Source organism: Oryzias melastigma, linkage group LG13 (assembly GCF_002922805.2).
Source record: "Oryzias melastigma strain HK-1 linkage group LG13, ASM292280v2, whole genome shotgun sequence".
NCBI classification, from domain to species: Eukaryota; Metazoa; Chordata; class Actinopteri; order Beloniformes; family Adrianichthyidae; genus Oryzias; species Oryzias melastigma.
This window is the reverse complement of record NC_050524.1, coordinates 17,255,949-17,278,104: the sequence shown is the minus strand read 5'-3', so window position 1 is coordinate 17,278,104 and position 22,156 is coordinate 17,255,949. Positions and strand designations below refer to the sequence as shown.

Sequence of the window (22,156 nt, the reverse complement as noted above, 5' to 3'; positions counted from 1 at the left end):
AGCCCCTTCCAACTGTGAGTACATCTGCTAGTATTAGGTAACGACAGTATAGTGTGAACGCCGTATGCTACAAGTGCATACAAAAACCCAAGTTCACCCAGCCAGCAAGGCCAAGTGGGCCCCATATGGTTTAAAAGTGGGCAGAAAATGTGGGCCCCAAATTGTTTTTTTCCACAGTTTCTCTTGTGCCCCCACCTGTGTTTGCCCACATTGACTTGAGTGGGCACTCAGTGGGTACGCTCGCTATGCTAACCAGCCGCCCAGTGGACAGCTGAGCTCCCTAGCTTGTTACAGTAGAGCTCGCAAGCTCGATACAGTGGAGCTTGCTAGCTTGCTACAGGGGAGGTTGCTAGTTCGATACAACGGAGCTCGCTAGAACACTACGCAGTCCACCAGGCGGCTGCCTAGCGTAGCAAGACAACCCACTGAGTGCCCACTTAAGCCAATGTGAGCAAACATAGGTAGGACCACAGGAGAAACTGTGGACAAACCCATTTGGGGCCCACCCTGTCTGACACTTTTAGTTACATACGGGGCCCACTTGGCCCTGCTGGCTGGGCAGTACGTTCTTGAGCGCATGTCTGATGTGTACATAGCATAAGTTTAAAAATAAGCAACTAAAACTTTCTTTTCCTCTGTCTCTCAAGTTCATTTAAAAGCAAATGAAGTCAGTCAAGCTTTTTTAAAGGATAGTTTTAAAATGGTTACACTAATGGATGATGAGATATAATATAGAATGCAATTCCACTTATTTAAAAAAATATATAAATATGGGTTCATTTGCAAAAACAGTTACGAACAAGTTTTTCACTTCACATTGTTTAAATAACTTGCTCTAAATGTGTGATGGTCACCAGCCCTCATACAGAGAAATATCACTTCAGTTTATATCTGTCCCATTCATGTATTAAAAATGAAGTAAAACTTGAGTCCTGAGGTCAAGCAAGCTCATCATATCTATGAAACCATTACCATCCCGACTTCCCATCTGCTCATCAGAATAGAATAAGTTCACCGATTTCAAGGAATCCCTGTGGCATTTGATTTGAGTTCCCTGAGGAGTGAGCCTCTCCTTTCTGTTCTAAATATCTCCAGTAACTCTGTAACCCCAGAGGATGCTACAGTCTGAATACTAATGCATTCATTCCCCCAGACAGCGCAGTGAAGAGCCATAATCCCAAGGCCCATGTGCAAGGCCGTTCTCCTTGAACCACAATCACCGTGCATCTCTTAAGCACCAGAGTCTGGAGAACATGATTAAAACAGGGCCAGGGCATTCCACATTTGCACCTAGGACATAACTCGTCAATGCTTCGCATGTCAATCAAGTTGAAAGTTAGAGATATGCAAGTACTCAAGTAGAAGGACATAAAAGTCACATGAGATTTGCTGATGACCTAAAAATGTTAGCACAAATAGTTATCAAGCAAACTAATACCTTGGTCACAACTGCCCTTATGGGTCGATACAGGCTGTCTGCAGAAGTACAGGGCACCAAAGTGAGCCGTACAAAATGTAAAGATCATACATGTCTCAGTGGACTCATAGAGTAGGTGATACATAGGTTTGTCATACAGATTTTGCATGTTTTTAACCCTGAGAAGGAAATCCATTAGTGCTGTTCAAGTAATAAATGTGCGTTTCTTGCTTGTAGCCAAACTCAGAGAGTAATTTATGAGGAGATCCTACGGGTGTCCTACGGGCACTTACATGCATACATACATTCGTGCAGGTCCGAGTTGAAATTCCAAACAGGTTCAGGTATAAATCCTAAACTGACATTGTACAAAAACCCCAAGTAGATCCTAGTCCTAGTGCGTGGTCCGTGAGGGATCAGTTGGCACACCTCACTAATGACTAGAGTGCAGTGAAAGAGCCCAGTACGACAGTATCACGTGTACGTAGTAATTGGACTGACATTATTGTTACAGTCACTTCAAGATAACCCTACCACATGCTCGACAATGGTATAACCATTTTCATGATGTCCCTTGTTGTTGCTGTACAAGCCTCAAGGGAACTGCAGGACACACCTGTGCTCCCTTAAAGATGCAGCAGCTCCTCTGCAAGCCTTCATGGGCCTGGGCAACCCAAAAACCAGCAGGACCCATATGGGTCGACCCAAATGTGACTAAGGCGTTGCATATATGCTGGACTTGGACAAGAAGTTTCAGACTCTTGAACTATATTTCTGTTTTCCCTTTTAAGTAAGAATTCCTTTTGACAGTTTCCCCAAATGCTTATTTTCAACTAGGAAGAAAAAAGTCTCAATGACTAAAAAAATGAAGCTGTGTTGGATATGTTGGTGGGTTTAAGAAATCTGGAGCAAACATAGGAGTTAGGGCACAAGCAGTTTTGTGTCCTCAGATATTGTCAATCTTCACAAAGTCTTAGTATCTTGTGAACTATCTAACCCTTCCTGTGCTGTGGTTCACCACTGGATGAGTGATTACATGTGCAATTGTAACATTTTGTCACAAGCAGCAGGTTCTGATTGGGCTTAAATTTGCCAGCATCCCATAATCAGTGAAGCCCTGAAAAATAAAGAACAGATGCTCTTTGACAATGAATCACAATTGTCATTTTTGGAATGTTCAATTACACCATAAATGACAAATGGAAGTTAAACATCTAACACGTGTCTGGTTTTACTTTATTAGTAATTGCAGTAAATTTTGATAATACAAGTTCTGGTGCTGAAAATCTGAGTATGGAAAATTGTCCTCTCTTTGAATAGAAAAGCATGGATTTAAGTGTATCAGTCAAATTCTTTTCAAGAACAAACATCATCAAGCTTAGAACCTGGTGCCATCCATCATTTCAAGAAGAGGAAATAAAAGCTGTGGGTATGGGTGCCTGTTGATCTAAAGAAAGAGGTCATTTGTTAATTAGTTTCACCATGGCTCAAAAACTGTTTATTAAAATGTTTGCATACATTGGGAGCAGTTTATTTGAAGTTGCATGAACATCAAAAGAAGGCTGTGACCTTCCAATGCTTTGTGGTTCTCTTTAATTCATGGAAAGATGAGAAGGAGCTAAAATGCAACAGGAGTGTTTCAAGAAGGGCAGGCTTTAGTCTTTACAGTGAGAAACAGACGATTCTTCTAGACATTCTTTGAGGTTGTTAATGGAAATTGCAGTGCACAGACTCTCTTTGACTTTGCATCACCCGAAACAGTTGCTTTAAACTTCTAGCAGAAAGGACAAGCTTTTAGTCTGACGAGAATATGATATTTTGACAAAAGCATTTAAAACGTTTCATTAGAGCGATTGTTTTCCTTTAGGCTCCTCCCTTTGGGGATTGCTACAGTGAATTAACCCACTATTTGCACATGTAATTTGACTTCAGTTATATGATAAATTCCATTTATGGTACAATGCTCTGCATTTTACCAGAACTTGTAAATGGAAAAAACTGGAAAGCACTACCATGTAATTACAGCATCTGGTCCCAGAAAGTCTGACATCCAAGGACTAACCAAGGCCAATACATTTAGCTTCTGTGATCAGATACGATCAGGTGTCCATAGAAGTACAAGTTTGCACATTTTGCATTAAATTGTGCATCAGCCTTCCTCCTGCTGATTCAGCTGTGGCTCCCCTCTATATATCCCTCTTCCGCCTGTCTCTTGGTGCCAAAGTGTGATGTGCTACTGTCTTAACCTCTAGTGAGGTGTTTCAACCTGAACCTGTTTAAGGTTTTCCAGGCCTGGCTTAGGATTTATACCTGGACCTGTTTGTGGTTTCAACCGGAATCTGTTTGGGATATGACTTGGATCTGTTTGGAGTTTTTGCACCGTGACCAACATGGACCTGGTCCTGTTTGAGGGTGTTGTAGCTAAACCAGCTAAGGATTTATACCTGGAGCTGTTTGGAAATCTCAGCTTTGACTTGGTTGGGAATTTTGTACCTTGACCAGTTTAGGGTTTATACCTAGACCTATTTGGGAATTTTGTAATGTGACCAGTTTAGGATTTATACCTAGATCTGTTTGGGGCTTAAACCTGGTCAAGTTTGGGCTTCGACTAGGGCCTATTTGTAGTTTTGTACCATGATCAGTTTGGAATGAATACCTGGACCCGTTTTAAATTTCGACTTGGACCTATTTGAGGGTTTTGTACCTTGACCAGTTTAGGATTTATACCTAGACTTATTTGGGGTTTCGACCTAGGTCTGTTTCAGGTTTTGACCTGCTTGGGCCTCGACTATGACATTTTGTTAAATGACCAGTGTAGGATTTATACCTGGATCTGTTTGAAGATTTGTGTTCTCTAACTGCCACCACCTCTCATCTCTTTCCTCTAGGCCCAATTGCCTCCCTGCTTCTACTGTTAAGCCATACATTGTAGCTCACTCATCACAGCATTTCAGCCATTCTGCAAAAAGCATGCACAATTACCCTTAAAAAAATGCACTACAGCAAGACAGCAAAAGGTGAATTATGAGATGGCAAGGTAGCACTATATAATAAAATCCTTAGTTTCTTATTGAACACCTCTATTTGGGAGCTAGTGTCTTTCTTAGAGAAGGCTCACATTTACTTAGAGTTTGACTGTTCTCAATTGAGTCAATAAAGCTTTAACACACAATTTAGATAAAAGAAATGTCCCTGAAACTAAGTTTTTATTACATGATGCTGCCCTGTAATGAAGACTGTTTTATTTTTTCTTACAAGAATCCAAACTGCTAAAAACATAATTTTTGGACAGTAGGTAATGAAAAAACTCAATTACCGCTTGATGTAACATGGAAAACGTGCTTGTTGTGCTTAAAAACAGACAAACCAAATCAGTATCCAGTGATGAAAAAGAATGGAAACCTGCAGCAAGAAAAAAAAAAAAAATCAGCGAAGGCAGCCTTCAAAAAGAACACAGTATTTTTGCAAAAGCACATTTGTTTACTTGACTAACTGATGTTCTTCTGTCAAAACAAGCTAAAAACAAATAGTTGTAAAAATCTGCAACAGCAGAAGAAACTCTACTGTTTCGCATTAGGCATCCTCTTTAAAACTTGGATCATTTGTTGCAGAAAAAAAGTGCAGAACTTTGGAATAAAGTTCAACTTAAGTAATAAAACATAAAGAAAATATTGTATAAATTAACAAACAAGAGGTGATCAGAGTTCTAAGTCTTCAAACAGTGGTAATTCTGAGGCACATTGTTGAACACGTACAGTAGGTCTTTTCTTGTCTGCAGAACTATAAAATACCCATTTGGATATGATTCAAAAGAGTATTGACGTTTGATAAAATTCACATTCACAAATCAAAGTGAAGTACAGGGCTGCTGGCGGAGCAGACAGGCCGGCCAGGGAATACGTGAGGACGAGGAGAGCCGGTTCAAAAGATGAGGGAGCTTTAGGAGAGATGTACCAGGATCAATTCAACAACGCTCATTTTGTTCACGCACCGCTGAGACAAGCGGTCAAAGTGAGACAGATTAATAGAATGGCCTTCAGGACGAACATAAAGAAAACAATACTGTGCTGTAAGTCACTTTTAAATGTAATTATTCACCAGTAAACAACCAATTTTTATCAAATATATACTCATCAAATTGAGTACTTTTTATGAAAACTATTAGCAATTCAGATGACCTTTTAAGATTTTATTTTTTGTAATTATACCTTAACTACAGTGGTTCTAATGAAACTAGTATTAATTAACTTAAAAAGGTTTGTTTTAAGTTTGTGAGTATTAAAGCATGAATGGAAATAGTTCCATTTTTGAAATATAATATTATGAATATAGAAAATCATGTTATTTCAACCCAAAGCATGACAGAATATTGGAAAACATTTTTTATCAGTGTTCATAAAGCATTAAAATAAACCCCTCCCAGTGTAAGCAAACTTATTCATGTGGTGGTTTTCATTTGTTTGGGGGTCTTTGCTTCATTCTCCGTGTATGCATTATCCAGTGATCTAACTGAACGACAAGGCACGGTCTGACAACTTGACAGGTCATAATTGCAAAGAGCTCCGATAGTGATGGATAGTGCATTAACTTGGATTTTATGGCTCATCACCAGAATGACACAAAGTGGTAGGTAGGGACTAGCTGCCATGGCAACAGGAATCACACAAAGAGGACAGGGAGACTTTCTATTTGAAGTCAATTTTTTATGAAATTCATTCCTTTAACATGACCGGTATATTCTACCTCTATTTATGCCACTTTTTTTCAACCTTCTTCAGATTGTAAGAGGGAGATACCAAATGTCGCTTTTTAACAACCTGTTTTCTTGCTGTGTCTATTATCATACATTTAGGACATAGTGTATTAAAATGCTTGAGTATAAAACTCTTCAAAATAAAATTTCCCAGTGAAACTTAGACACTTAAAGTCTAAATCAAGCTCCTTTTTTTAAGGGAAGCAAAAGTTGCTCATTTAGCTTGTATATATTTCACTTTGTGAGAGCTTTAATGCAGTCCTGATTTGCGATGACCAAATCTAAGCTGCTGTGCTAATTTATATTTAGGCGAGGGTCCAGACACCCAATTTATCTGTGTTGGCGTAGAATGAAAAATTAAGGGTTTTGTTTTATTTTCCACAGCTGTATCTGTTCTAAGAGCTTTCTTTCTTCTTTTATTGTTAGATGACACTTTTTGTTTCTTACAAAGACAATAAATAAGATATGTCTAATAGCATCTGCGAAGAAACTGCATATTTCTTTGGATACAGCGGATGCACAGCTTTCAAACTCAAAGTTAGAGGAAGAGCTACTATATTACCGAGATGTGGCAGACACAAAGTTAATACCTGATCCCTGGTGGAGAAGGTGGTTTAAAAAAAAAACCTGCCTGACTCCCAGAGAGCACTTTCTAGTGTCAGCCTGCATTGAGATGTCAGTTTGTTCAGTTAAAAACATACGCTGAAGAGTTCCAAGCCTGAGCTCCAAGATTAATACCTGCAGCAACACCAAAGCGGAGAAAAAAAGTTTCCTTAAAACAGAGGAGGAAATTTCCAGGTCCGTAGATCAGTGTTATGTCTGTCGAATGAAGAGTAAAGTATACCCTGAAGAAAACACTCTGCAAGCAGCAAAACATCAGTGTTATGGTGTTTTTTGAAGTGTAACTCTACAGTGTATAGATGGCAAAATGGATTCAATTAGGTGTTGAGAAAGAAAAAGTTATGTGCTTTGTAAGCAAGCTGAATTATAGGTGTCACAGGACCTTTTGACAAAACAACAATCCTAAGCTCACTTCTTACTTCACATTTTGAAACCCGGAAAACAAATATGTGAGGAAAACAAACAAGCATCAAGAAAATGAAAGTAACTGCTGAGATCTCAAAGAATTGCAGCCAACTGCTGGTTTACATCGCTATTGTATCAGATCACAACAGCAAGAGACATCTGTGTTGAATACTACAGACACGTGTCATGTCATGGCAAGGCAAGGCAAGTAGATCCATTACCTTCTTCATTTTCCTCGTTTGAGCTGGAATCTTTGTTGCACAGGTGATGTTAGTTTGGGGTTGTAAGAAGCTGTAAGCTAGGAGGAAAGAGTGTAAATAAAGGGATGATGGGATATCATTGCAGGCTTATTTTCATTCCAAAAGTCCTACTATAACTCAGAGGCAAATTTATGATGAACTCCTGCCACTCTGCACAAACTTTGTCCTAGAAAACAAAAGATTTTTGATTTTCGATAAAAACATCATAACCATAATTAATTGACCACCAGGAACACTTTGACAAGAGCTCAAAATATGATTGGAGCGGGATTATAGCCACCGTTTTAGTATTGATTTGTCAGTATACTGTGTTCAAGTAAGATGGAAGGGTGTGGGGGAGTTGAAGGGCCAATACCATGCAAAATACATTTTTGGAGCTTTTGGGTGTATTAAAATGTTCATTCCTCACTAAAAACAACCCCAAAGTGCTATTTTGATCCGTTGACGCATTACTGAGCATTCCTCTAAAAACTTGCGCTCTGAGCACCAGCCCCTTCCAACCCACAAAAACGAGCTAATGTCACAGAGGCTGTGACTCTTATTTTTTTTATAAATAAAATTTGATTGATTGATTGATTGGTGCCAGAACTGCCCCCAGGCCAATACAAACACCAAATTTCTCCAATCAGCTAGCAGTGCTAAGCTAGCCCCTGTGCTAAGCTAGCCCCTGTGCTAAGCCATTGCTACAATCAGTGTAGCGATGGCCGGGCAACTGAAGGCAGATACACAATATAAACATAAATCTGCAAAAGTTTGAATGTTGTTTGCTTTCGTGGGCGAAACATAGACAAGTTACCGAGCTCTAGGATGGTGGGCGGCACCCACAAGCACTGAAAGGCGGAGCCTCGGAGATCAAGGTGTCTTACTTCAGGGTAGGAAGAAAACTACAGAAAATAACTCATATTTCATAAATAATTTGTCTTTTAGTGTCCAAAAGATAATATATGATAATATATATGGATATAGTTTACTCGGAAAGGCTTAAGAAAAGAATAGCATGGTAAAGGCCCCTTTAAGGACATTGCATGCAGCAACAGTTTCCGGTAACTGAACCAGAGTTAGTAACATTTGGGTCACTCTTTGAGAACCGTCATATCAAAGCACCGTCCACATTATGATACAGCAGACCTGTAGAAGTTTGGTTAAGGTATTCAAAACCGCAATTAGTCTGTTACTGACATTCATTAAGTAATAAAATTGAACCGGTTAATAAAAACATCCACACAATCACCCACATAAACAGTATATCTGACTATTGGCGAAACACGAGCGTCCGAGAGGAGACTCTTAGTCCAACTGCTGACCAGAAACACATTAGGGAGACACCCAATACTATTTGTCTGCTCTGGAGCCATCTAACAGGATTAACTTTTATTAAACTGCTGCAAGTGAGTGAATTAACTGCCAACAGCAATTCCAGCTTATGAAATCAATGGCGGAAGAATAATTCATTCACATCATTTAACTTAATACATGACATTTAAAGCATTCAAAGCATTAAAAAGCGCTCATTCTGGCCACTTCGCATAGGAATTCATCAATCACCACTTTGATTAGACACTCCTAATACCATTTAAGTTCTACTGCCTAAGAGTTTTTATAACAACAGACATCTATCATGCAGCCGTAAACTTCTATTTTTGAGGTTTATCCATCAATGTTTTTTTCTCTTCTCGTGACCACCTATCGTATTTGTGAGAGCTCCGTATGTGACGGGCTGCTTTGCACACATTTTTCTTCTCATCTATCACTGTCTCCACATGTGACAAGAAGCGCAGTGGATATGGATCATCTTTGACAGACAGATGAAGCAATCCTGAAGGCGCACAGTGCACACAGGTGGGTATAAAGTTATAAAAGGGTGACAAAGGATGCGCCCATGAGGAAGCGCATGTATAACAAATACTGTGTGCTGTGACCTGGTATCGTTGAGTGCCACAAAGATGTTATATGTCAAAGCAACAAGAGGCTGTCGACTTCGTCTATTTGTTCCTGAATTCAGATTTTTTTATAAAGCAAGAGCATCCGCGAATCGTCGTCTTTTCATTCCTGTTGGCCGTCTCTCCAGCTTCTGCATCCAATATTTACACTGCGATGGACAGATATGCAGTAGCTGGTCAACCTTTATAACTTTGGAGAGTTGAAATCCCTCATCCAATCTACTACTTCGAAATTAAGAGCCTTAAACACAATTAATCACAAATGTGCTATTTGAAATGCAGAAATGCTCCACATATATATTAGCTGTTCCCTTCAGGAAGGACCACAGTGAATCTACAGCTGACCCTGTCACCTGCATCTTCTGCTCCTACACCCAATAGTTGCATGTAGGGCAGCCACGATTAGTCGACTAATCAACGACTAATCGACTATTAAAATAGTCTACAACTTATTTAACGGTCGATTAGTCGTTACTTTATATTATATGAAGTTGGAGTGTAGTAAAGGTAAAAGTTAAAATTGCATCATGTTAGCTTTTTGGACTATTGTTTAGTAATGTTTACGGGTCATTTTGGAGTTTAGCTAATATTTCAGCTTTATGCTAGCCATTTTGGCTAATTTAGTTTTTTTTTTTTTTTTTTAGGCAATTTCAGAGTTTAGCTAATATCTCAGCTAAATGCTCGATATGTTTTGGCTAATTTGGGGATTTTTTGTGTTTTAGGCTATTTTTGAGTTTGGCTAATATTTCAGCTACATGCTAGCTAATTTGGCTAATTCAGGATTTTTTTAGAGTTTAGCTATTTTTCTAGCTGCATGCTAGCTGTTTTGGGTACCTCAGGCTTTTTCCAGTTTTTAGGCTAAGTTCACATTTAACTAATATAGTTGGCTATCAGCTTCAGCATTTTCAGCCATTAGCTTCAGTGATTTCAGTGAGAAAATGAGAATTGCGCTACACGTGAAGGGAGGGGCGATCAAAGTTTAAGTTTTGTTTTGTAAAAAATGTCTTCCTCTCAAAATGTCTCACTTTTCGCTTTTGCATGGAGCTTCAAAATATTGTGATTTGTTTCCTATTTAGCATGATTTGTTGGTTACATTTTTTTTAAGTTAGATGATCTTGTAATGGTAAAATAAACTAGTTTTTGACATGAAAGTACCACCCCCTGGCTGTGGTAAAATCCCCAAGGGGTTGACTGGTCCGTTGCCACAAAGAGATTGGGGACCACTGATTTAAGCTATCGATTTCAGCATTAGCATTAGCATCTTCAGCTGCCAGATTCAGCTTACAGCATTCACGCTTACATTATCGCAGGTAATACTATATAGCTAGTTTTAAGTTGATTTAAAGCTAATGAAGGTTAAGATGTGCGTTTTACATTAAGTTTATGCATGACCCGTTTAGTCGACTAATTGGAAAAGTTAATCTGTGATTAGTCGACTATTAAAATAATCGTTTGTGGCAGCACTAGTTGCATGTCTTCTTTCACTGTAATCCATGAATCTCATCTCTTGTCTTCATGTTTTGCCTCCTACCCGATAGTTCCACGTCCAGCCAATCAGGCTAAAAGTCGAGCCCGCCACCTTTAAAAAAAAAGCCACATTTTGAGTTGAAGTTGAATTGAATTTATTTATTTAGTAGGGACGGATATAAAAACATAGACATACAGCAAAGCAGCAGTCCCATGCCCATATCATCACGCTTGTAGCAAAGGCTAATTCGCAGCATTTGTCCCCAGATGGGCTTTTTATACAATAAAAAGCCCAGTTGTGGTTTAACAGTTGGAAAGAATCAGCTAAGCGAAGCTCCGTTTGAGGAGAACAAACAGGTCACTCTTTATCAGGCACCGTGTCTTGAGATAAATCTTAATCACAGCATTGTCTTCTGCAGTTGAACCAAACAATTAAAAGGCTAATTAGCAGTTAAGTTATGTGGCCAATTCACATGCAGTAATGGTGCCTTGAAATATTGGAGCATCTAACCGGTTGTCAGCGGCTGGAGGTTGATGTGTTGGCTCTAGTGGCACAAAGCAGCTCCACAGAAAAGCAGTTGCATGTATCATTATCTTCATTAGTGCAAGACCTAAACTGACCATGCCATGATTTTTCTAATCTTGATTTTATAAAACTTTATTTTTTGTTTTTCATCCAAAACAGATGATGAATGCGACCCGACTCTTCCACAATCAACCTGTTTAAAGCTGGGGAAAGGATTTTCTTTATAATTACCTTATAGCCTCATGGAGGTTGTTGTTTTTGTGTTGTTGGTTTGTATAGAGGTGTGGGAACACACAATGATTAAAATAATTTTTCCTTAGCTTTAACTTACATTGAGATTATAATACTTTGCTTTGTAAATGACTGCATGCCAAAAACTCAGAAGTTATGCTCGATTTACACTGGTCTGTCTGTGACGCGTCTTCCTTGTGTAGCGTTACCAAAGGACAGACGTAGACATGACAAAGACTGATTAATACATGTTTAATTTTTTTACAACTCGATGAAGATCCACCGCAGTGTAAATCAGCCTTTAGAGTATTTTTTTTCCTCTTCTCCCAAAGATTTATTGTTTGACTTAAAACATCACACTTATTCACTCACACAGTTTATTTGCAGAAAGATAAGTATGTGATCTCGTACATGCAAGCCAAAAAGAAAAATAAAACTACTGTGTACTGGTAATCAACTTATTAAAATGGTAAATACAATTAAATAATTCAGTGTCATTTTTTTTCCACCTCCATCCACTAGATGGCAGCACACTGAGTCTCTTTGAACAGCTCTACACAGAACCAGCTTGTGTTAAATGTTTAGCCAGCCTTTTTTCTAAGCAATACTCTTAAAAAAAATGAAATAAATAAAAGTGAAAATTGTTCTGGTACAGTCTCAGGATATATCTTGATACATATTGTATCGCCAATACACACCTTTAATGAGTCGGCTTCAGAAACTGCGTGACCTCAGCAGGTTTAAAAAGAATATTTTATGAAGAGGAAAGTCAACTGTTTTGCCAGCCAGCTCTTCTTTGTTTGAAATGTGCAACAAGCCTGAACACCAAAGATGTAATATTGATCAGGTTAACACAAAACATGATATATTTTTGGCTTCACAATCTCTGTTGTAAAATAAAGATGACAGCAAAGGTTGGAGCTTGTGTGCTCTTTTTTCTTTTTTGGCCATCTGAGATAATGTTGCCTTCAGGTTAGCTGATGGAGATCAATAAAGTAACATCTCAAATTTCTTGTTTTTTGTCATCCAAATGATTTTGTACACTAGTATTATTGCACAGCTACAAAAATAAGGACATTTTACAGCACAACTGTGATACTTTTACTCTTTTGAATTCTAAAGTGATTGAAAAAAAATTAATATATATGAGAATAACAAAATAAATAAAACGTGTGAAAAGCAACCGCTAAAACTAGTCCAACACAGCTGTGCTTTTACTTTCTAGTTGTAAAAGGTTAAGAAACCTGCATTAAAATATATATAATAAAAATTTTGACACATGTCAGGAAGAAGGCTGACATACTCGAGATTACTAATTTCCTCAAAAACTGCAAGAGTACAAATGCTAAAACCGGATTAAAAAAAATGATTAAATCAAGAAAAAAAGCATAAATAAATATAAAATCCACCCCTCAAGAAAAAGCCATAAAACCCTTTAATTTTGAAGAGCGTCCTCTAATGAAAATGTGCTACAAGGGAATAACAAGACGGAGTTAGCGGCGTACAGAGTGCCATAAAAACGCCGTGTTTATCATGTGAAGGACATTATTAGCCTCACCTTGAAGGAAACATTTCAGCAGCTGTATGCGCTCAATAAATATGCTAAGCATGACCTTTGGCAGCCAGGATGAAAGACGGAAGCCTGCTCTTTAGATGGACAAAGTAACTTCCAGTCCAAGAAAACAAAAAACACATTTAATTCCTTCATGCTAAATTTGTAAGTCTTGAGTGTGAGCAAGTCAAAGTGACGGCCCGCTAAATGAAGCAGGGCAGATGCAAGGCACGACAGTGTTGTTCCGCCCCCTTCACAGGAAAAAGAGTATTTGTTAAGGAATAATGATTTTCACTCGGTCCCTCACTGTGAAGCAGAGAGAAGCCGATGATAACTAACCTGCAACGCTATCAGAGAAACCCCCACAAGCAACCAAATGTCGTTACAGTAACGCACGCCACGGAGAAAATAGAGATTAAAACACGTGCGACGCAGGCGTAACCACATGAGAAAATTACATTCCTTTCCCCCAAAAGTATGAAACGCTAAAAAGACGTTAAATCATGTGCACAGCACTGCCTTATTACATGAAGCCCACAAGATACACTCTCCTCATTAAAATGTACTTCTACTTGACTGCACTTGACATAGTTTCTCGTATAAGAAACCTGTTTTTTTGCCAGTATTACTAGAATAAAATGAGATAACCTGGCAGCATATTGCTGAAGTTTAAACTTTGAATAGATTCAAAAACTGTTTATCTGTGCAGTGAAAAAAACTCAATTCAGTCCAGACGATGGCGGAAGAATATAAAATAGAACCACAAAAGTTGTTAGAAGAGGCATGAGAGCCGATACTTTCCATATTTACTCTGAGCACATTAGTAATGCTGAGGGAACTAAAGCGCAACAGGGGTAAACACGGGTTTTCAATTCAATTGTCCAACTGAGAATTACAAGGATTTCAACACAAAGATGCCGATTCCTCCGTGGTTATTCGTGCTCATTTAGAGCATTCAACTATGTAAACAGTAAAGTTGTTTTCTGACAAGTTTGGTCTTTATTCATGGGATTGACTTTTAAAGGAAAAACTATTTGTTTTCTTTAAAAACTGTTTTCAGAGAATGGATGTAGTTAAATGCATTTAGAGTGTTATGACAAATTTATTATAATGAGATTTTTGCATATTTTTGTTTATTTGTAATTTCTAGAGAATTTGTACTTGAACTAAACTAGCAGCCTTTTTGTCTTTTTTACTTTATTAAAAGTACAATAAAAATGATCTCTTAAATGTTTTATTCGTGGATAGAAAAATAAATTTTACGGCTATTTAATTATTTCAAATTGTACATAGAAAAAGCAGAAAAGTTATTTGTTTCACAGGAATTCACAAAATTGGTAATCTTGCAAAATCATTAGTGGATAAAGACTGAACTTCTCTTTAAATCTGTTTATTTTACCCACAGCTAAAAAGCAAAAGTGCATAAAATGACAAACTATTGCATCTTCACAGCCAATTGTTCCAATTCAGCGATCTGATTGATCCGCTATGTGCATAATGATCTGAAAAAAAAACACTATCACCAAAATAAAAGCACCATGAATTTGTTTGGTTAAATTCAACTTGTATATGAGATACAGTTGTTTAATGTTTGGATTTTTACCATTTACCAAAGCAAAAAGTATATTAATATTCAGATAAAGTCTTTTTCTACGCTGTAATCTGTAAAAAAGTGAAATATTGTCTCAGTTACTATCTTGGGATATATCGTGATACGTATCGGGACACGTGTATCGCGATATGCATCATTTCACCAATACACACCCCTACTCAGAATTAAAGGGTTGAATTAGGGATTTGATTTGGAGAACAAATTTCACATACCTAGTTGTGTGCAGCTAATGGGACTTTAACTGTAAGCTTTTTTTACTTTAAATACCAATTCAATGTTGTGACAATAGGTTTTTCTCAATTTTTATATATATATAGCCAGACAAATTGTTTTGTAAATGCATGAAATTATGTACTATAGAAGAGACTGACTCAAATATTGCATCCTTGGTTTAACCCTCAAATACTTACCGGTACTCTGTTGAAAATTGGTGTTAAATATTCTTGTGGCATTTTTCTGATGATACGACATGTATTAAAAAAATACATTTCTGAGTATTTTCTTATTTATATTGTGAATCAGGAGCAGAGGAAAAACTGCAGTCAGAAAAAGAAGACATTTGCTGTTGGGGGCTGTAAGCTAGTGGGAGAGATCTCTGTGACGGGGAGGGGAAGTGGGAGCGGGGTTGCTCTGTGCCAACTGACCAACTCAGAGGTGAATTTCTAATGAATACTGCCTCTCTGCAGAAACTATGTCCCAGAAAATGTTGTAAAACTGCTTAATTAATTAAAAGACAACTACAAACATTTTGAAAATAGATCTAGAGACACTAAACACATAGATATCATAAAGACAAACATTTTTTTTAGTGATGCAAACTTTAAATAAGTCAGTCCACAGCTCAAATAAAATTATTCAACTACTTAAGTCTCCTCTCTCACGCGTTTTAACTTTGTCATCTTTCATGTCAGTTCATATCTGAGTGAAGCAGGTGCTGAAGAGAGTGAGAGCTCAGCCCCAAATTAAGCTATTTTATTCACTTATGTTTGATGTCACAAGTGGATATTATGGCAGGAAAAGAAACCATACCAAGCATCACCTTTGCTTTTCAAAAGAAAACCATTAATTTTGGAAATTACAAAGTAGTCCAGAGCAGAAAAAAGAAAAGCTTTGTTCGTCCACACTGAAGCAGAAAAAAATTAGCTATTCTAAGCATGTTTTCAGAAGCCTGGCTCCTCTTAGAGAAAATGTGAATGAGCTGCATAAGTGAGGAAATCTTACCCAGAAATTTAACTAGCCTGAGAAGTTGACATTAGGAGTCGTATAAAAGCAAACAGGGAATAAAAAAGAAGTGCTCTAAAACTACAAGATGCTCCAGTGACATTTACGTTCAGAGTTACTTTGGTGTTTAAAGCCTAAGATCACTGGAGATTATAAATAAACCCAGAAACTCTGTATTAGCTGAATCCTGATTCACATTTCTGTGTAAACACAAAACATAATTCACTTCTGGGCTAAAAGAATCACTGATAAATGATGGTCAGGATTGAGTTGAAATATGTCTGCATAAAGTCAAGTTTGAGGCAAGATCATGTATGACCTTCATTTTATTCAACAGGCCTCCATAGAGAGACCAAACTCTCAGCAAACCTAAATGTGACCCATTACTGATCCCACAGACGTTTTTTTTTTGGTACTTTTACTTTTTATGCCAATGACCTAAAGCTTATGAAAAACAACCTTTTCCCACGCTTTAATTAAAAAAAGATTTAAAAAAAGGAGTCATGTTCAACAGTTGAATTTAGTTTACCCAACTAAACGCATCTACAGTATAAATGTTGATTTCATTTGTGTGATTTATTCCAAGCTTGTGTGCAATTATTCAACAGATATCATGCAAAAACAATAAATATGACTTAGAAAAGGGAGTGGGAGGGAGAGAAGCTGATATTTCTTTATCACCTGCATTATCTTTCTTAAATTATGGCTAGAAATGTGTATGGTTTGAAGCACTACGTTTTATGTGTTCATCCCAATGTTCAAATCAAAGTAAATCTGTTACTTTTACAGATCCTCAATACACAATGTTATATTTAAAACGTTGCACTTTATTGGGAGCATATTCAGAATTTCAGCAGCTGAACTGACTGGGAAGAACAGAGTTTGTGATGAAAGTCAGAACTTTAGTTTAGGAGATGGCAGGATGAGGATCACACAAGAATTGAAGGAGGAACAGAAGGAGAAGAAGCAAAAACAAAGAAAATCCTCCTGTTGATATAACTTGAACAGCTCTAAAAAAAATAGAAATATGTATGATTTCAACCTAAAAGATTTCTCTACATCATATAGATTTCCCTTCACCTGCAACCCTTCAAAGTGGAGTAAATGTATTGAAAACCATCAGAGAGCAGATTTTGTCAAATTACACTTGACATATTCACACCAAAGTATTCCCACACCCTTTTTGTTGTTGTTTTTTAAAAATGCATTTCCTTCTCTACTGCCTGTCAATGCGAGCAGCTACTGTGATTCTTAACTTTGAATTCTGCCAGAATTCAACAAAATAAAAAAACAACTCCATCCCGAGCCTTAAAACAAGAGAAGGAAAGTAAACTGATGATTCCTCCTGATGAAAATGCAATCAGCTGACAGCATCTCACAATCCAGGTGCAGTTTGTGTTCTCGGTATAATGTAATGAAGAAACAATCCAATCTTTTTTTTTTTTTTTTAAACACATGATGTTGTTTTTGTGCAAAAGCTCCCTTAAGGAGGACAGGCTGCATATCCATGAGTCACATTTAGGGTTATTAGTTTGCATAAGTCACTTCCTTTCCATCACAGCACATCACACTGACTACATGACACAATACGAAGGATTTTCTTCCAGGGGGGGCTATAAATAACATCAACCTGTGGATGCCACCAGTGGAGCAAACAACAGGAGTTCAATGAGCCACAAGGTGGTGCCAAAAATGAGGCTTCCTGGTGCATGAAAACGTCATGTTTTATCTATTATATTTGCTTGGAATTAGATGATAATGATGAACAAAAATGAGGAGAATTTAAAAAAAAATAAAAGCTAACTAAGTTTGATTGGGACTAATAGATCTAAATGTGACCAAATGACTTCACGTTTGATGACTTTGCACTTGATTTGTGACTTAATGTCACGGTTGTGTGACGTCTCACAAACTCCTGAGTGTGATGTGCTGCACACCAGCACAGCATGCAACAATGCGCCCACAGCGCGCCTTCACCAACATCTCCAAATACAAAATAAAAAACATCATTTTGGTATTGTGGAGAACAGAAATGCATTATTTGGAATGATTAGAATCAAACATGTTAGTATGGGATCAGTGTAAACTTCTCATTCACGCAGAGCCGCTTTAATCCTGGGGTTTTCCGCGCTTTGACGCAGTCTGTGCCGGTTACGCACAGAAAACGCTGCACATTTCAAGTTCAAAGACACTCTTGTCTTACCTGTTCAGCCTCGTCTCCTTGTTTTAAAAATGGATTTTCCACCTTTATTTTACGTGTGCCTTAATGTCCAAAATATAGCGTCAATATATAGGAAAGCCAAAATAAGTCAATTCTCCTCCCAGCTCTGTGGATCATCCGCACCTCCCACCAACACCAGCGAGAGTCTGGACGGAAGGCAGATGAAAACGCGGATAAGATCAGCGGCTGTCCAGCTAAATCTGGTCTTTGGATGATTGAATCTCTCCTCTCTTCATGGGTTTGTAGCGCCAATAAATAGAAAACATCCAAATCCGATAGTTTGGAAGGGAGAAAAAAAATCCTACTCCACTTTATCTCCAGTAGAAATCAGTGGGTTTCCCACCGGAACAGAGTTCTCCTTTTTCCTCTCTCTCCCTCTCCTCTCCAGTGAAGTCTTGACCACTTCAGAATCTGACGAATCCTCTGACGACGGAGGTGTTCGTGGCGTGCGCCGGTGACAGCATCCCTGCTACAGCGGGGAGCGCATTGAAGGGGAGAGCGAAGCAGGGGGATCTGGCTCTGAACCAGCAGCCCCTGCCTGCCTGCCTGCCTGCCTAGCTAACACACTGAACAGCCTGAGGAGCGAGGAGCGAGGAGCAGCCTCCTTTACGCGTCGGTGCGGAGCTGTGCGCCGCAGAGACGCAGGGCAGCCGAAGGAGCGGACGAGGACGCGGCTCTGTGCGCTCACACTGACAGAGGGATGCTCGGTCCTTCCTCACAAGACCCAAAGAGGAGGAGGAGGATGAGGAGGAGGAGGAGGAATAGGGAGATCCGGACTATAGATGCATAAAAATGATCTTTATGCAAAAAATATGTTAGATTTAACTTTTTTTATTCAGTCACAATCAGTTCAAACATGTTTTTTTTTCCTCCACTGATCAGGTTTCTTCTTCTTCCAATCTAAAACAGTGGAATAAAACCAAAGTCCACTTATGAACCCAATTCATCACAAACGCCCGTTCAGACATAAACCACTCCAAAGGTGAAGGCTGATGTGACTCACGACAGTAGTGCGCGCACTGCGTGAGTAATGCCTCCACGACCCCGGCTCACTCCCAGCCCTCCATCCACCTACCAGCCATGCCGTAAAACTGACGTGAAATCGTGACAAAGTGCTGTCAGAACAGCAAGAGAGGAAAAGTCCGGCTCGCTTTAGGGGATCATTGGAACAGGAGCTTCAGGTGTTCCCGCAGCCGCTCCTGCTTTAGCATCCTGGATGTTGGAAAAGGCAACTTTGTTTTAGAGAATGAAATAATACAACTGAAACGTTATGATTCTTTCTGAGCTCTTATTGTTTTATCCAACAAAAACAGCATTAAAACTACCAGAGGAGGAAAAAGACATTTACCAAAATTCAATTCAAACAACTTTATTTTTATCCCCAAGAGGAAATTATTTTCAAGATGCAGACAAATAGTTTAAAAAAATGGAATCACATAGATGGATTCAAAAAACAATTCCTCAATGGGAGGAGAGACGCAATAGTACACAACAAATGAATGAATAAATAAATAGCATAAAGTGACTTATAGTGTGTGCATGTTCAATTTAATGTGATTAGCTAGATTGTAAGTCAGCACAGAGTCATCCTCCTCTTTTGAAATTGTCACAATGTGAGACAATTTTCAGTTGTCCTTATATCAAAATTTTAGCTGAGCAGCATTCTGTAAAAACAAATACTTTCAAATTTGGGCACATTTTGGTTGGTTTATTTTAAGCATAGATTGTGGGCAGTACAGGACAAAACACTGAATTTTTCACAGTCATTACAGAAATAATAAAATTCATTGGTTAGTATATGAAAAACAAACAAACAAACACACACTTATGTCACACTTGATTCATTAAATATCGTGATTATTTTGGGTAGTTTGATTGATTGCTTGAAAAGGAGATGGAAGAAGCAAACATATACTCACCCCTACCTAGTTACGCCATTTTACAGTTTTGCACATGTAGAGCATAAAATAATTGACAGAAATTTAACATTTTTGATAGCTAAAATATTTTTAAGCTTTTGATGAAAACAAAAAAAATTTTGCAAAATCCTCGTTTTAATGAGATATAAATAGCATCACTTATGATATGTTGGGTGATCTGATAAGTTTTTTCTCCGATGTTAGTTTAAGATGCAAAAATATTGACTTTTGAGAGCTCAGCATAAAAGATGCTTATTTAGCCACTATTTCAAATTTGATTCACACATTTACGACACAATATAACTGTAAGATAAAGAATTGATTAACAACAAATTTGCATTTTTTAATACAACAAGCAGTCCTTTGAAAAAGATTAGGAATAGATTACTTATTTTTGCCAAAAATGTTTGAAAATTAGTAAAAAAAAAATCCTGCCAGAAGTGTTTTTGAGATTGAAGTGAGCAGGAAAAAGGCCTCCTACTGCCCCTAGTGGAATTATAACGAACTACAGGGCAGAAAAATATGGATAAAGTTATATCCAAAGGATTTTTGAGATAGTGGATAGATAAGGGTCTCAGAAATATGTTATCAAATATGATTTGAACATTGATATAGGGTTAAATCATGTTGGGGAAAGCATTTATTATCAGAAAAATCTTTAATCCAAAGTCACACCCTTTACAAAACACTATTCTTCCTTCTAAGGGATATTTGAAGGTTTTTTTCATTCAAATTTATCACTTCTTCAGCCTTTATCTCAAGAAAAACATCCATTCTCCAATTAGTTACCAGGAATTAGTCTTTAAACGGAGAACCTGTGATCCGCTTGCTCTCCTTCACCTGGCTCCTTTGATCATTAAGATAACTATACCTCGCAAACCTAGTACAACAGAGCAATTTATCAAAGACCAAAGCAAAGTGGACACTATAGATGGAACAAAAGTGCACTCTAATAGGTGGTAAATTGCCTGCAATATAAACAGTGGCTTTTAACTTGGGTTTTTATTTCATTAGGACCGAGCTGCCATGCAAAGTGATGAACCACCAGCCAAGAGGACTTGTGGAGCAGCGTCTTGCCAAAGGACTGTCTGGCACAAGCCGTGGCTAAGAAGTGAAAAATCTGCTCACGTCCAGAGCCAAAGCTGCCCAAAACACACGTCTGCTATTCTTCAGGGCTGCTCCTCCTTTTGACCAACACACGAGGGTGGAGAGGGGGGTCAGGGAATGTTCCAATAACATTACCACAAAGATTAATCCACTTTCTGCACAGTTGTCCCATTTTGTGGATGTCAGAGGCGTTCCTGGTGATTGCAACTCTGACAAAAACATAGAAATGAACCAAATAGATGATTTAAAAAATAAATACGGTGAGATTTAAAAGTCGCATTCAATTGGACAGCTCTTTAAGAAATCCCCCTGCAGGTGTGTTTGTTTGTTTTTATGCCTTTAACAGCCAGAAACGTAATGAATTATAGGCTTCTCTGAATGCATGAGCTCATTAACAAAGCCCTCATGCTGCTGCGCATCATCACTGCTGTGATTTGTAAGCCAAACGGGGATCTGGGTGTTAAGTAATTCAAGATCAATTACTGACAAAGAACAACATCAGCATGCTTTAAGTGGGAGTCAGTGATGTGACGGTCATCATCCATGTTCGATATGTGGCCAGAATGGAAATGTAATAGGATATTTGTGTCCAGTAGTGCAGACTGAGAGCGGATATTAATTTTTCATGTGCCCTGTGGTGCAAACACAAAGCTAAGCTGAATTTCTGTTTGGCTATTTGCTATTCTCTAAATGCACTGCCTAAACCATTCTTATTATCGTGCATGTGAAGAGTTTCTTTTTCCCTCTGATAACACAATCCATGAAGAAACCTTCAGACATGCAATTAGGAAAAGAAGGAAAATGAGCCATCGGTGTCAGGAGGACAAAAAGAAAAGTGCAGCTTTTCATTTGTGGTTCTGGTAACGCTCAGACACCACCTCCACGAACTCAACATCATCTCAGT

At 38.2% G+C, this 22,156-nt stretch overlaps 1 protein-coding gene across 3 annotated transcripts in view; it reads right to left on the bottom strand.

The window, feature by feature from the left end:
• grik4 (glutamate receptor, ionotropic, kainate 4) overlaps positions 1–18,992 on the bottom strand; it is a 401,676-nt gene extending 382,684 nt beyond the window's left edge. For 2 of the 3 annotated variants that reach the window (XM_036215057.1, XM_036215058.1), the window contains exon 1: positions 18,209–18,990. The gene's annotated coding sequence lies outside the window, so the exon portion shown is untranslated. Of the gene's footprint in view, positions 1–18,208 lie in introns of all 3 variants that reach the window. The other variant, XM_036215059.1, reaches the window with a different exon arrangement.
• Positions 18,993–22,156: the final 3,164 nt, after the last annotated feature.